This window comes from Zonotrichia albicollis, chromosome 32, assembly GCF_047830755.1.
Source record: "Zonotrichia albicollis isolate bZonAlb1 chromosome 32, bZonAlb1.hap1, whole genome shotgun sequence".
NCBI lineage: Eukaryota > Metazoa > Chordata > Aves > Passeriformes > Passerellidae > Zonotrichia > Zonotrichia albicollis.
This window is the reverse complement of record NC_133850.1, coordinates 1848407-1862321: the sequence shown is the minus strand read 5'-3', so window position 1 is coordinate 1862321 and position 13915 is coordinate 1848407. Positions and strand designations below refer to the sequence as shown.

The following is a 13915-nucleotide window of genomic DNA, read 5'->3' as shown; positions in this document are numbered from 1 at the left end:
CTCTTGGTGACGTTGTTGGGGGAGTTTTGGGTGTCTGGGGTGGTTTTGGGGGAGTTTTGGGGGAGGTTTTGTGGTTTGGGGGGGCTTTTGGGGTAGTTTTGGGTGTTTTGGGGGTGACCTCCTCTCTTCTCTGGGATTTTTTTTCCTGGATTTCTCTCTGGGATCTCCTTTTCTCCATCCTCTCCCCATTTTGGGGTTAATCCCAAGGAAATGAGGAGGGGGTGGTGCTGCCCTGTGGGGTCACCAGGGTGTGTCCCTGTCCTTGTCCCCTTATCTGCTCACCCTGGGTGTCCTCACCCCCCTTATCTGCCCCTCACCCCCCTTATCTGCCCCTCATCTCCCCTTATCTGCCCCTCACCCCCCTTGTCCGCCCCTCACCCCCCTTATCCACCCCTCACCCCCCTTATCTGCCCCTCACCCCCCTTATCTGCCCCTCACCCCCCTTATCTCCCTTATCTGCCCCTCACCCCCCTTATCTGCCCCTCACCCCCCTTATCCACCCCTTATCCGCCCCTCACCCCCCTTATCTGCTCATCCTGGGTGTCCTCACCCCCCTTATCTGCCCCTCACCCCCTTATCTGCCCCTCATCTCCCTTATCTGCCCCTTATCTCCCCTTATCTGCCCCTCCCCCCCCTTATCTCCCCTCCCCCCCCTTATCTCCCCTTATCTCCCCGGCTCCTGTGGGGTTCTGTGGGCAGCAACCGTTGGGGCCGTGCTCGGGGTCATGGGGGCGTTGGGGCAGGTTTAGGGTGCCTGGGGCCGGGTTTGGGGTGTTTGGAGCTGGGTTTGGGGTCATGAGGGGGTTTGGAGCTGAATTTGGGGTGTCTGGAGCTGAATTTGGGGTGTTTGGAGCTGGTTTGGGGTGCTTGGGGCTGGATTTGGGGTGCCTGGGGCTGGTTTGGGGTGTTTGGAGCTGGTTTGGGGTGTTTGGAGCTGGGTTTAGGGTCATGAAGGGGTTTGGAGCTGTTTTGGGGTGCTGGAGGTGAATTTGGGGTGCTTGGGGCTGGGTTTGGGGTCATGGGGGGATTCGAGTTGGGTTTGGGGTGCTTGGGGCAGGTTTGGGGTGCTTGGAGCTGGTTTGGGGTGTCTGGAACTGGGTTTGGGGTCATGGGAGTGCTTGGAGCTGGGTTTGGGGTTCTTGGGGCCGGTTTTAGGGCATGGGGGTGTTTGGAGCCGGTTTGGGGTGCTGGAGCTGAATTTGGGGTGCTTGGGGCTGGGTTTGGGGTCATGGGGGTGCTTGGAGCTGAATTTGGGGTGTTTGGAGCTGGTTTGGGGTGCTTGGGGCAGGTTTGGGGTGCTGGAGCTGGTTTGGGGTGCTGGGGCTGGATTTGGGGTACTTGGAGCTGAGTTTGGGGTACTTGGAGCTGAGTTTGGGGTGCTGGAGCTGAATTTGGGGTGCTGGGGCTGGATTTGGGGTGCTTGGGGCCGGTTTTAGGGCGTGGGGGTGTTTGGAGCCGGTTTGGGGTGCTGGGCTGGATTTGGGGTACTTGGAGCTGAGTTTGGGGTGCTTGGGGCTGGTTTGGGGTGTTTGGAGCTGGTTTGGGGTGGGTGGGTTTAGGGCCAGGGGGTGTTTGGAGCTGGTTTGGGGTCCTGGGGGTGGCCAGAGCTGTATTTGGGGTCAGGGGGTGTTTGGAGCCGTGTTTTGGGGTCAGGGAATGACCAAAGTCATGTTTGGGGTGTTTGGAGCCGTGTTTGGGGTCAGGAACTGTTCCCAAAGTTTTTTGGGATTGGCAGCTCTTCCCAGATCTATTTGGGGTCAGGAACTCTTCCCAAAGATTTTTGGGGTCGGGAATTTTTCCCAAAGATTTTTGGGATTGGCAGCTCTTCCCAAATCTTTTTGGGGTTGGGAACATTCCCGAAGTTTTTTGGGATTTGGAACTCTTCCCAAAGTTTTTGTGGTCAGAAACTCTTCCCAAAGATTTTTGGGATCAGCAGCTCTTCCCAAAGACTTTTGGGACTTTACCAAAGATCTTTGGGGTCAAGAACTCTTCCCAAAGTTGGATTTGGAACTCTTCCCAAAGTTGGATTTGGAACTCTTCCCAAATCTTTTTGGGGCTGGGAGCTTTTCTTCCCCGTGGACTTTTTGGGGTCAAGAACTCTTCCCAGATCTATTTGAGGTTGGGAACTCTTCCCAAAGATTTTTGGGATTGGCAGCTCTTCCCAAATCTGTTTGGGGTCCGGAACTCTTCCCAAATGTATTTGGGGTCCGTAACTCTTCCCAAAGATTTTTGGGGTCGGGAACTCTTCCCAAATCTTTTTGGGGTCAGGAACTTTTCCAAAAGATTTTTGGGGTCGGGAACTCTTCCCAAATCTTTTTGGGGTCAGGAACTTTTCCAAAAGATTTTTGGGGTCGGGAACTCTTCCCAAATCTTTTTGGGGATGGGAACTGTTCCCAAAGATTTTTGGGATTGGTAACTCTTTCCAAATCTTTTTTGGGGTCGGGAACTTTTCCCAAAGATTTTTGGGATTGGTAACTCTTCCCAAATCTTTTTGGGGTCGGGAACTCTTCCCAAATCTGTTTGGGGTCGGGGGCACTTCCCAAATATTTTTGGGATCAGGAACTTTTTCCCAAAGGCTTTTGGGTTTGGCTGCTCTTCCCAAAGACTTTTGGGGACTTTCCCAAAGATCTTTGGGGTCAGGAACTCTTCCCAGATCTATTTGAGGTCAGGAACTTTTCCCAAAGATTTTTGGGATTGGCAGCTCTTCCCAAATCTTTTTGGGGTTGGGAACTCTTCCCAAAGATTTTTGGGATTGGCAGCTCTTCCCAAATCTTTTTGGGGTCGGGAACTTTTCCCAAAGATTTTTGGGGTCAGGAACTCTTCCCAAATCTGTTTGGGGTCAGGAACTCTTCCCAAAGATTTTTGGGATTGGTAACTCTTCCCAAATCTTTTTGGGGTCAGGAACTCTTCCCAAAGATTTTTGGGATTGGTAACTCTTCCCAAATCTTTTTGGGGTCGGGAACTTTTCCCAAAGATTTTTGGGATTGGTAACTCTTCCCAAATCTTTTTGGGGTCAGGAACTCTTCCCAAATGTATTTGGGGTCGAGAACTCTTCCCAAAGATTTTTGGGATTGGCAGCTCTTCCTAAATCTTTTTGGGGTCGGGAACTCTTCCTGAATCTTTTTGGGGTTGGGAACTTTTCCCAAAGATTTTTGGGATTGGTAACTCTTCCCAAATCTTTTTGGGGTCAGGAACTCTTCCCAAATCTTTTTGGGGTTGGGAACTCTTCCCAAAGATTTTTGGGGTCAGGAACTTTTCCCAAAGATTTTTGGGATTGGTAACTCCTCCCAAATCTTTTTGGGGTCGGGAACTTTTCCCAAAGATTTTTGGGGTCCGTAACTCTTCCCAAAGACTTTTGGGCCTTCAGGGAACCCCAAATCCCCCTTTGGGCCTTCAGGGAACCCCAAAATCCCCTTTGGGGTCACCGGGGGTGCCCTGACCCCACAACCACCCCAAAGCTGCCCCCACGTTTGGGCTCAGCAGCGTCCGGAGCCGTTTGTGGCTCAAAAATCCCAAAATTTGGGAGCAGCTGCCCTTGTGGGGTTATAAATAACAGCCCAAATCCCAAATCCCAAATCCCAAATCCCAAATCCCAAATCCCTCCCAGCCCCAGCCAGAACGGGGCCACGGTTTAAAAATAAACCCGGGAGGGAAACGCTGGGAGAGGTTTGGGAGTTCCCAAAGTAGGACAAGGACTGGGTTTAACTCCCACAGGACACTAAAATCCCAAATTTTGGGCCATAAAATCCCAAATTTTGGGCCATAAAATCCCCATTTTTGGGGTGTAAAATTCGCAATTTTTGGGCCATAAAAATCCCCATTTTTGGGGTGTAAAATTCCCAATTTTTGGGCCATAAAAATCCCCATTTTTGAGCCATGAAATCCCTGGTTTTGGGGTATAAAATCCTCATTTTTGGGCCATAGAATCCTGGGTTTTGGGCTATAAAATCCCTGGTTTTGGGGTGTAAAATCCTGAATTTTGGGTTCAAAAATCCCAGTTTTTGGGCTGTAAAATCCTGAATTTTGGGTTTTAAAATCCTAATTTTTGGGCCATAGAATCCTGGGGTTTGGGCTATAAAATCCCTGGTTTTGGGCCATAAAATCCCCATTTTTGGGCTGTAAAATCCCAAATTTTGGGCCATAAAATCCTGATTTTTGGACCATAACATCCTGGATTTTGGGCTGTAAAATCCTGGGATTTGGGTGAGTTTGGGATCCTGAGCTGGGGTTTGGGATCCTGAGCTGGGGTTTGGGATCAGTGCTGGGGTTTGGGATCAGAGCTGGGGTTTGGGATCCTGAGCTGGGGTTTGGGATCCTGAGCTGGGGTTTGGGATCAGTGCTGGGGTTTGGGATCAGTGCTGGGGTTTGGGATCCTGAGCTGGGGTTTGGGATCAGTGCTGGGGTTTGGGATCAGTGCTGGGGTTTGGGATCAGAGCTGGGGTTTGGGATCAGTGCTGGGGTTTGGGATCAGAGCTGGGGTTTGGGATCCTGAGCTGGGGTTTGGGATCAGAGCTGGGGTTTGGGATCAGAGCTGGGGTTTGGGATCAGAGCTGGGGTTTGGGATCCTGAGCTGGGGTTTGGGATCAGTGCTGGGGTTTGGGATCAGTGCTGGGGTTTGGGATCAGTGCTGGGGTTTGGGATCAGTGCTGGGGTTTGGGATCAGTGCTGGGGTTTGGGATCCTGAGCTGGGGTTTGGGATCAGAGCTGGGGTTTGGGATCAGTGCTGGGGTTTGGGATCAGAGCTGGGGTTTGGGATCCTGAGCTGGGGTTTGGGATCAGAGCTGGGGTTTGGGATCAGAGCTGGGGTTTGGGATCAGAGCTGGGGTTTGGGATCAGTGCTGGGGTTTGGGATCAGTGCTGGGGTTTGGGATCAGTGCTGGGGTTTGGGATCCTGAGCTGGGGTTTGGGATCAGAGCTGGGGTTTGGGATCAGTGCTGGGGTTTGGGATCAGAGCTGGGGTTTGGGATCAGTGCTGGGGTTTGGGATCCTGAGCTGGGGTTTGGGATCAGAGCTGGGGTTTGGGATCAGTGCTGGGGTTTGGGATCCTGAGCTGGGGTTTGGGATCAGAGCTGGGGTTTGGGATCAGTGCTGGGGTTTGGGATCAGAGCTGGGGTTTGGGATCAGTGCTGGGGTTTGGGATCAGAGCTGGGGTTTGGGATCAGAGCTGGGGTTTGGGATCCTGAGCTGGGGTTTGGGATCAGTGCTGGAGTTTGGGATCCCATCCTGGGTCCCAGGATCCCATCCTGGAGTTTGGGATCGTGTGCTGGAGTTTGGGATCATGTCCTGGGTTTTGGGATCCTGTCCTGGGTTTTGGGATTGTATCCCAAAGTGTCCTGGAATTTCCTGGATCCCAAAATCCCATCCTGGGGTTTGGGATCACGTTCTGGAGCTCAGGATTGCATCCTGGAATTTGGGATCCCATCCTGGATCCCAGGATCCCCCTCAGTCCTCTCATCCCCAATTTCCCCCAATTTCTCCTGGAAAATCTCCCCTGGATCTGCGGCGGCTCCGGTGCCGCCGGCACAAACCTTCCCTGGGAATCCTCCCCCGCAGATTTGGGGCAAAACTCCTCCGGTTTGGGCCTTTCCTGCCTCGCTGGCACCGCTGGGATTTTTCCAGGAGCTTTTCCAGGAACTTTTCCAGGAGCTTTTCCAGGAGCTTTTCCAGGAACTTTTCCAGGAGCTTTTCCAGGAGCTTTTCTGTCTGCGCCGCCTTTTCTTCCCCGGGAGCTGGAGGTGCCAAACCTCGGCCGGGTTGGATTTTTTTGTGATTTTTCAGCTTTCCAGGGATTTTTGAGTTTGTTTTTCCCTTCGCTGTCGCTGCCTCCCGGCTGCCATGAGCTGCTGAGATTCCCAAATCTCCCAATTCCCGGGATTCCCCTGGAATTTTGGAATTTTCAGCTCTCCATCCTCCTCCTCTCTCCTCCCCTCCATCCAAAACTTTTTCCCAGAATTTTTCTGGGATTTGGGACAACATTGGGACATCATTTCCCCCCTCTGTGGAATCTCCCAACTCCACAAATCTCCATTTCCCTGCGGATTTCTCCCTCCCGAGATGTTTCTCCTTGGCCCCGAGGTGCCTCCGGGCCCCTTTGGGGACATCCCAAATTTTCCTGGGATGTTTTCCAGCCCCGCCGGGCGCGGCCGCTGCTCCCGGAGCCGGCCCCAGCCGGGGCCCCTTTGCTTGGAAAGGCAGCGGAGCAGCTGCTCCAGGAACAGGAACCCGGCAGGGACAAATCCCTCGGAGCTTTGGGGGTGTTTTGGGGGGATTTGGGGCACCTGGAAAGTTCTGGAAGGGCCGGATTGTCCCAGGAATGTCAGAGGGAGCCGTGGCCTGGATCCCGGCCGGGTTGGATTCGGCTGGAAAGTTCTGGAAGGGCCGGATTGTCCCAGGAATGTCAGAGGGAGCCGTGGCCTGGATCCCGGCCGGGTTGGATTCGGCCCCTGAGGGATTTTTGCGGCCCCTGGTGAGTGGTGGGATGAGGAACCTCCTCCTTTTTTCCATGGATTCCCTCCAAAATCGGAGCTCGGGAGGATTTGGCCGGCACGGATCGTCCCAGGAACATTCCAGAGCTCGTTTGGGATCATTTCCATGATGTCACCACCAGATCTTCTGTGGATCTTCTCCAATGGGGACATTCCAGAGCTGGTGTGGGATCAGTTCTGTGGTGTCACCACCAGATCTCCCATGGATCTGCTCCAATGGGGACATTCCAGAGCTGATTGGGATCATTCCGTGATGTCACCACCAGATCTTCTGTGGATCCTCTCCTGTGGGGACATTTTGGGGTTTATTTGGGATCATTCTGTGATGTCACCACCTCTCCCATGGATCTGCTTCGAGGGGAACATTCCAGAGCTCATTTCGGATCAATCCATGATGTCACCACCAGATCTTCTGTGGATCTTCTCCTGTGGGGACATTCCAGAGCTGGTGTGGGATCAGTTCTGTGGTGTCACCACCAGATCTTCTGTGGATCTACTCCGATGGGGACATTTTGGGGTTTATTTGGGATCATTCCATGATGTCCCCTGATCTCCCATGGATCTGCTTTGAGGGGAACATTCCAGAGCTCATTTTAGATCAATCCATGATGACACCACCAGATCTCCCATGGTTCTGCTCGAACTGGGACATTTTGGAGTTTATTTGGGATCATTCTGTGATGTCACCACCTCTCCCATGGATCCGTGTCTCCAATGGGGACATTCCAGAGCTGGTTTGGGATCATTTCCATGATGTCACCACCAGATCTCCCATGGATCTGCTCCAATGGGGACATTTGGGGTTTGTTTGGGATCATTTTGTGATGTCACCACATGTCCCATGGATCCGTGTTTCCAATGGGGACATTCCAGAGCTGGTTTGGGATCATTTCCATGATGGCACCACCAGATTTCCCATGGATCTTCGAGGGGAAAGTCCAGGGTTTATTTGGGATCAATTCCATGATGTCACCGCCACATCTACCATGGATCTTCTCCAATGGGGACATTCCAGAGCTCGTTTCAGATCAATCCATGATGGCACCACCAGATCTTCTGTGGATCTTCTCCAATAGGGACATTTTGTGGTTTATTTGGGATCATTTCCATGATGGCACTACCAGATCTTCTGTGGATCTTCTCCTGTGGGGACATTTTAGGGTTTGTTTGGGATCATTTTGTGATGTCACCACCTTTCCCATGGATCCGTGTCTCCAATGGGGACATTCCAGAGCTGGTTTGGGATCATTTCCATGATGGCACCACCAGATCTTCTGTGGATCTTCTCCAATGGGGACATTCCAGAGCTCGTTTGGGATCATTCCTTGATGTCACCACCAGATCTCCCATGGTTCTGCTCCAATGGGGACATTTTGGGGTTTATTTGGGATCATTCTGTGATGTCCCCTGATCTCCCATGGATCTTCTTCGAGGGGAACATTCCAGAGCTCGTTTCAGATCAATCCATGATGTCACCACCAGATCTCCCATGGATCCGTGTCTCCAATGGGGACATTCCAGAGCTGGTTTGGGATCAGTTCTGTGGTGTCACCACCAGATCTTCTGTGGATCCTCTCCTGTGGGGACATTTTGGGGTTTATTTGGGATCATTCTGTGATGTCACCAGATCTCTCATGGATCTGCTTCGAGGGGAACATTCCAGAGCTCATTTCGGATCAATCCATGATGGCACCACCAGATCTTCTGTGGATTCACCTCTCCCGTGGATCTGCTCCAATGGGGACATTTTGGGGTTCATTTGGGATCATTCCATGATGTCACCGGAGCTCCCATGGCTCCTCTCCAATGGGGACATTCCAGAGCTCATTTGGGATCAGTTCTGTGGTGTCACCACCAGATCTTCTGTGGATTCACCTCTCTCGTGGATCTGCTCCAATGGGGACATTTTGGGGTTTATTTGGGATCATTCTGTGATGTCACCACCTCTCCCATGGATCTGCTTCGAGGGGAACATTCCAGAGCTCGTTTCGGATCAATCCATGATGTCACCACCAGATCTCCCATGGTTCCGCTCCAATGGGGACATTTTGGGGTTTATTTGGGATCATTCTGTGATGTCACTGCCACATCTCCCATGGATCTTCTCCAATGGGGACATTCCAGAGCTGGTTTGGGATCATTTCCAGGATGGCACCACCAGATCTCCCATGGATCTTCAAGGGGAAAGTCCAGGGTTTATTTGGGATCAATTCCATGATGTCATCATCACATCTACCATGGATCTTCTCCAATGGGGACATTCCAGAGCTGGTGTGGGATCATTCCGTGATGTCACCACCAGATCTCCCATGGATCTGCTCCTGTGGGGACATTTTGGGGTTCATTTGGGATCATTTTGTGGTGTCACCAGATCTCCCATGGCTCCTCTCCAATGGGGACATTCCAGAGCTGATTGGGATCAGTTCTGTGATGTCACCACCAGATCTTCTGTGGATCTACTCCGATGGAGACATTTTGGGGTTTATTTGGGATCATTCCCTGATGTCACCACCTCTCCCATGGATCTGCTTCGAGGGGAACATTCCAGAACTCGTTTCGGATCAATCCATGATGGCACCAGGTCTCCCATGGTTCTGCTCGAATTGGGACATTTTGTGGTTTATTTGGGATCAATTCCATGATGTCACCACCAGATCTTCTGTGGATCTCCACCAATGGGGACATTTTGGGGTTCATTTGGGATCATTCCATGATGTCACCGGAGCTCCCATGGCTCCTCTCCATGGGGACATTCCAGGACAATCCCGTGGATCTGGGTCCATCCCAACTTTCCTTAGGAATTTATCTCGGGTGGATTGGAGAGGGAGGAGCTCCCATTTCCCCTTTTTTATGGAATTTCCATGTTTTTCTCCTTCTGTCGTGCTCGTTCCTGGGGAACGTCGGCGTTACCGACCCCGGGCACCTTTGGCTGCCCAACGGTTGGGTTGGACCCACCCTGGGTGGCCCTTGGAGCTGGAAGAGCCAAATTTGGGGCTGTTGGATGGAGTTTAGGGGCCGTTGGATGGATTTGGGGCCAGACGAGGATGTGAGGGATGGAATTCCCACTTCCCCACATTCCCAGAGGGATTTTGGGGATCCAAACGTCTCCGACGGTGCCAGGAACCAGAAATTCCTAAATGTTGGGCATCTCGTGATCCTGGGTGACCGGTGAGGGTTGGGCTTGACCTTGGAGGTCTCTTCCAACCGTAACCACTCCAGGATTCTTCTTTTCCAACCTTAATTATTCCATGGCTGAAAATTCCCATCGTGGAATTCCTCGTGGTGCTGGGAACGACCCCGAATCCGCGCCGTCCATGGAGGAATCCCTGGGGTGGGGTTGGGTTGGGTTGGATTGGTTTGGGTTTTTTTGGGTTGAGTTGGGATTGATTTGAGTTTGATTTGGTTGGGATGAACTTTATTGAGCTGGATTTGGTTTAGGTTGGATTGGGTTGAGTTGGTTTGGATTAATTTTCATTGAGTTGGGTTGGTTTGAGTTTTGTTGGATTGTGTTGGATTTGGTTTGGATGGGTTGGTTTGGGTTCGTTTTGTGGAGTTGGGTTGAGTTAGGTTGGGTTGGGTTGAGTTGGGTTTGGTTTGGATGGATTGAGTTGGGTTTAGTTGAGTTGGTTTGGGTTTGTTTTCATTGGGTTGGGTTAGGTTGGGTTTTGTTGGGTTGAGTTGGGATTGATTTGAGTTTGATTTGGTTGGGATGAACTTTATTGAGCTGGATTTGGTTTAGGTTGGGTTTGGTTGAGTTGGTTTGGATTCGTTTTCATTGAGTTGGGTTGAGTTGGGTTGGTTTGAGTTTTGTTGGATTGTGTTGGATTTGGTTTGGATGGGTTGGTTTGGGTTCATTTTGTGGAGTTGGGTTGGGTTAGGTTGGGTTGGGTTGAGTTGGGTTTGGTTTGGATGGATTGAGTTGGGTTTAGTTGAGTTGGTTTGGGTTTGTTTTCATTGGGTTGGGTTGGGTTGAGTTGGGATTGATTTGAGTTTGATTTGGTTGGGATGAACTTTATTGAGCTGGATTTGGTTTAGGTTGGGTTGAGTTGGGTTGGTTTGAGTTTTGTTGGATTGTGTTGAATTTGGTTTGGATGGATTGAGTTGGGTTCATTTTGTGGAGTTGGGTTGGGTTGGGTTGAGTTGGGTTGGGTTTGGTTTGGTTGAGTTGGGTTTGGTTTGGATGGATCGAGTTGGGTTTGGTTGAGTTGGTTTGGGTTTGTTTTCATAGAGTTGGGTGGAGTTTTGTTGGGTTGGGTTTGGTTGAGTTGGCTTTGGATGGATCGAGTTGAGTTTGGTTGAGTTGGTTTGGGTTTGTTTGCATTGAGTTGAGTTGGCTTTGGATGAGTTGGTTTGGGTTCATTTTCGTTTTTGTTGAGTTGGGTTTTGTTGTGTTGGGTTTTGATTGAGTTGGTTTGGGTTCGTTTTCATTGAGTTCAGTTGGGTTGGCTTTGGATGGATCGAGTTGGCTTTGGATGAGTTGGTTTGGGTTCATTTTCGTTTTTGTTGAGTTGGGTTTTGATTGAGTTGGTTTGGGTTCGTTTTCATTGAGTTGGGTTAGGTTGGGTTTGGTTGGGTTGGGTTTGGGTTGAGTTGGGTTAGGTTGGGTTTGGTTGAGTTGAGTTGGGTTGGGTTTGGTTGGATTTGGTTTGGGTTGGGTTTGGTTGGATTTGGTTTGGGTTGGGTTGGGTTAGGTTGGGTTGGGTTAGGTTGGGTTTGGTTGGATTTGGTTTGGGTTGGGTTGAGTTCCTGTTCGTTGGGTTGGGTTCGGTTGAGTTTGGTTTGGATGGATTGAGTTTGGTTTGGGTTTGGTTGGATTTGGGTTGGGTTGGGTTGAGTTTGGTTAGGTTGGATTTGGTTTGGGTTGGGTTGAGTTGAGTTGGGTTTGGTTGGGTTTGGTTTGGGTTGGGTTGGGTTGAGTTTGGTTTGGATGGATTGAGTTGGAGCCAACTCACCGGTGACCACCGAGCCGCCCTCCCGGCATCTGGGTGGGAATTTTGGGGGCCATCGTTGGGTTTGAAGTTAAACTGCGGGATTTTGGGAGAGTTGGGGTTAAACTCCAACATTTTGGGGAATGTTGGGGTTGTTCCCCATTTTTTGTGGTTCCATCTCGGCGGGATCACAGAGCAGGGATTTTTGGGAATGTGGAACGGGGATTTTGGGAATGTGGAATAGAGATTTTTGGGAATGTGGAGCTGGGATTTTTGAGAACGTGGAATGGGGATTTTGGGAATGTGGAGCTGGGATTTTTGAGAACGTGGAGGAGGGATTTTAGGGAATGTGAAAAAGGGATTCTTGGATCACAGAGCGGGGATTTTTGGGATGTGATATGGGGATTTTTGGGAATGTGGAATGGAGATTTTTGGGAATGTGGATTTTTGGGAATGTGGAATGGGGATTTTTGGGATGTGAAAGGGGGATTTTTGGGAATGTGGAACAGGGATTTTAGGGAATGTGGAAAAGGGATTCTTGGATCACAGAGCAGGGATTTTTGGGATGTGATATGGGGATTTTGGGGTTGTGGAATGGGGATTTTTGGGAATGTGGAGCAGGGATTTTGTGGATGTGGAATGTGGATTTTTGGGATGTGAAATGGGGATTTTTGGGAATGTGGAACGGGGATTTTTGGGAATGTGGGGCAGGGATTTTGTGGATGTGGAATGTGGATTTTTGGGTTGTGGAATGGAGATTTTTGGGATGTGAAATGGGGATTTTTGGGAATGTGGAGCGGGGATTTTTGGGAATGTGGAGCAGGGATTTTTGGGATGTGGAATGTGGATTTTTGGGATGTGAAATGGGGATTTTTGGGCCTGTGTCTCCGTGCTGGAGCTCTCCCCAGAGCAGGGATAACTCCATCAGTTATCTCAGATAATCTCCCGCAGCTTTCCCGGTAACCTCCTTAGCAGCGATTATCCCTGGGATGCTGCTCCCTCCCCGAGCCGGGCTGGCAAATCCGGCGCTAATCCGGCTCAGCTGTGCCAGGCCCGGCTCTGGGAGCGTTCCCGCCACCCCAGGGCCGAGGATTTCCTGGGAATTCCCTCCCGGCCTCCCCAGGGCCGAGGTTTTCCCAGGAATTCCCTCCCGGCCTCCCCAGGGCCGAGGATTTCCTGGGAATTCCCTCCCGGCCACCCCAGGGACGAGGTTTTCCCGGGAATTCCCTCCCGCCCAAGGTTTTCCCTGGAATTCCCTCCCGGCCACCCCAGGGCCGAGGTTTTCCCAGGATTTCCGTCCCCAGGGCCGAGGTTTTCCCAGGAATTCCCTCCCGCTCAAGGTTTTCCCGGGAATTCCCTCCCAGCCACCCCAGGGCCGAGGATTTCCTGGGATTTCCCTCCTGGCCACCCCAGGGCCAAGGTTTTCCCAGGATTTCCGTCCCCAGGGCCAAGGTTTTCCCAGGATTTCCCTCCCCAGGGCCGAGGATTTCCCAGGATTTCCCTCCCGGCCACCCCAGGGCCGAGGTTTTCCCGGGATTTCCGTCCTCAGGGCCGAGGTTTTCCCGGGATTTCCCCCCCGGCCACCCCAGGGCCGAGGTTTTCCCGGGATTTCCCCCCCGGCCACCCCAGGGCCGAGGTTTTCCCGGGAATTCCCTCCTGCCCGAGGTTTTCCCGGGATTTCCCTCCCGGCCACCCCAGGGCTGAGGTTTTCCTGGGAATTCCCTCCCAGCCACCCCAGGGCCGAGGTTTTCCCAGGATTTCCCTCCCGGCCACCCCAGGGCCGAGGTTTTCCCGGGAATTCCCTCCCACTCGAGGTTTTCCCGGGAATTCCCTCCCGGCCACCCCAGGGCCGAGGTTTTCCCAGGATTTCCATCCCCAGGGCCAAGGTTTTCCCGGGATTTCCTTCCCGGCCACCCCAGGGCCGAGGTTTTCCCGGGAATTCCCTCCCACTCGAGGTTTTCCCGGGAATTCCCTCCCGGCCACCCCAGGGCCGAGGTTTTCCCGGGAATTCCCTCCCGGCCACCCCAAGGCCAAGGTTTTCCCGGGATTTCCCTCCCGCTCGAGGTTTTCCCAGGAATTCCCTCCCGGCCACCCCAGGGCCGAGGATTTCCTGGGATTTCCCTCCCGGCCACCTCAGGGCCGAGGTTTTCCAGGGATTTCTCCTTCCCGGCCACCCCAAGGCCAAGATTTTCCCTGGAATTCCCTCCCCTCCGAGGTTTTCCCGGGATTTCCCTCCCGGCCACCCCAGGGCCGAGGTTTTCCCAGGAATTCCCTCCTGCCCGAGGTTTTCCCGGGATTTCCCTCCCGCCCGAGGTTTTCCCGGGATTTCCCTCCCGCCCGAGGTTTTCCCGGGATTTCCGTCCCCAGGGCCGAGGTTTTCCCAGGAATTCCCTCCCGCCTGAGGTTTTCCCAGGAATTCCCTCCCGCCCGAGGTTTTCCTGGGAATTCCCTCCCGGCCACCCCAGGGCCGAGGTTTTCCCAGGAATTCCCTCCCGCCCGAGG

General features: G+C 52.3%; 1 protein-coding gene across 6 annotated transcripts in view; it reads left to right on the top strand.

Moving 5' to 3' along the window:
- The window catches only part of WIZ (WIZ zinc finger), a 77292-nt gene that overhangs the window by 17425 nt on the left and 45952 nt on the right, over window positions 1-13915 (top strand). The gene's annotated exons all lie outside the window — the stretch shown is intronic.